Source organism: Pimephales promelas, chromosome 5 (genome assembly GCF_988280905.1).
Source record: "Pimephales promelas chromosome 5, fPimPro1.hap1.1, whole genome shotgun sequence".
Taxonomy (NCBI): Eukaryota; Metazoa; Chordata; class Actinopteri; order Cypriniformes; family Leuciscidae; genus Pimephales; species Pimephales promelas.
Genome location: NC_142773.1, coordinates 15,305,803 through 15,308,307, shown reverse-complemented (window position 1 = coordinate 15,308,307; position 2,505 = coordinate 15,305,803).

Genomic DNA, 2,505 nt, shown 5'->3' with positions numbered 1-2,505 from the left:
TATATGTTAATGAGTGGGTGTGGTTCGCAACAACGCCGTTGCGTGGAGGAGGGAAAATGTCGGTTATGACCAGTATAGCAGCAGAGTTAAACCAGCTTGCAAATATTTCGGATGATGATGACTTCATTTTGCTTCGAGTTGAATCTATCTTAGACACACTTGGGCACTTTGCAGCCGTCACAAACTCCGATGTCGATCATCTAGTTGTTAATAATCTAGGTGAGGTTGTGCAGTGCCTTCAGGCAGTAAATTGTCCGGGGAGTCTCGTTTAATGTAGGCCTACATTAAATTACAAATAAAGTGCACAATATATATTTTACATGAAAAACGCTTTGCTGACTTTTACGATGTTACTACTAAACGTGGAAATGTAACTTAACCAGTCCGTGAAAACTGAAAAGGGTCCATTTTAAATATAACGTTACGTGCAACAAGGTGAAAGCTGTTCGCTTCAGTTCCGTTACCTCATATGATGCTCTTTCATCCTCCGTCTGATGGTTCTCTCGCTCGCTCCGAATAAGTTTGCTACCTCTTGAGCAGTAAAACCATTTAGAAGATACATCCTTAGCGTTTCTACTGGGATGTCATACCTTGGACGACCCGGGCCGACGAGACTCCCCGGACAATTTACTGCCTGAAGGCACTGCACAACCTCACCTAGATTATTAACAACTAGATGATCGACATCGGAGTTTGTGACGGCTGCAAAGTGCCCAAGTGTGTCTAAGATAGATTCAACTCGAAGCAAAATGAAGTCATCATCATCCGAAATATTTGCAAGCTGGTTTAACTCTGCTGCTATACTGGTCATAACCGACATTTTCCCTCCTCCACGCAACGGCGTTGTTGCGAACCACACCCACTCATTAACATATAATTTGCATACAGGTTGTCTTTGAAAATGAAAACGAAAATCAAAACTGTGAAATAAAAGAGGAAATAAAATGATTAAAATTTAAAACTAAACTTTACATTTGAATTTGATTTCTGTCACTATTATAGCATGTTAATAAAAAAGCTTTGTGAAAACTGTATTTGCAGTTTCTTTTCACTTTTGCCTTTTCATTTTAATATTGGCAGTCTTGTCTCGAGATTGTAGTGAAAATGAAACGTGAAATCACCAATTGCATTTTATTTTTCAATTTGACAGGGATGATGCACTATCACCATAAAAAAATGAAAATGAAATCATTTAATTTCATTATCAATTTTGTCACATATTCTGCGTACCATTTTCTGTAATGAAATGGTTAAACTTGTTTTATTTTTACTTTTTATCGTTTAATTTATTTATTTAATTTCGGCAGAAAATGCCTTCCATAGGACGTTTGCCACTATATTTTTAAAACAATAATATCTTAGTAAATACCTTAAATATTATTGACAAACTATATATCATTTGAAAGCTTACAATCTCTAGTTTCCATATTTGGTGACTGATTTTCAAAATATATTACAGAGGAGCCATAATTTATCAATATAAAACAAGAATATTTTCATACTCATAAGGCGTGTTCAGACCTTTATTTTAAAATAGCAGTAAACATGAAAAATCATGAAAAAATGGTAGATACCTCAGTTTGTTTTCATGCCAAAAGTTGAAAAGATTGTTGAAATATATATTTTATGTAAAATATGAATAATTAATATTTTTACATTGTACATTTCCATAAACTCAAACTTCTATAACTGTTTTTCTGTTTCACTTTCTTAATTTATTTCACTTCTACAAAAATCTGCCAAATGTCTTCTTTAAAACAAGACCAATCATATGTCTATATTCCAAAGCATTCTTGAATTACAACCATTTAAGTTCGAAATGTGCATTTTCATGTCTATTCAAAAAAGGGGGGGTGACAGTTAACAGGTTAACTAAAGCACAGATAATCATGAGTTAATGTATAACTCATGAAGAATTAAACCATTAATTAATGATTATTACTGCATCAGCAACTAATAAATAGTCTATATGATTAATAGATTAAGTGATACACAATGTGTCATTGTGTATTAATTCCTTGATAACATATTTTATTAACAAATAGTGTAAATTAATGTGTTGATTACCACAATGAGTCAAAGCTATGCACTTCAACTTCCAGTTGTCTGCTTTAATTAATCATTAGCTAATGATTTGCAAAGGTATCATTATGTTATGACTTCACTTGTTGGGGCACATCATTATTAACTAGTCATTTAGTAATTGTAGTAATTTGCACATGAATCTGCACTAACAATGAAGTAATTAATCATGTATTAATGCATATTAGTGTACCTGTCATATTATCTGGAAGTTGAAATACAAGGCTTTGGCTCATTCTGGTAATTAACATGCTAATTAACATTATTAGTTTAAAAAAATGAGTTATTATGGACAACAATTCATGAACTAATACATTAACCTTCCAGACTCTTAATTAGTTCCTAATGTGGTAATCATTAATGGATAGCTTAGATAGTCATTAGTTACACATTAATTCAGTATTATCTGTGCATTAGTTAAGC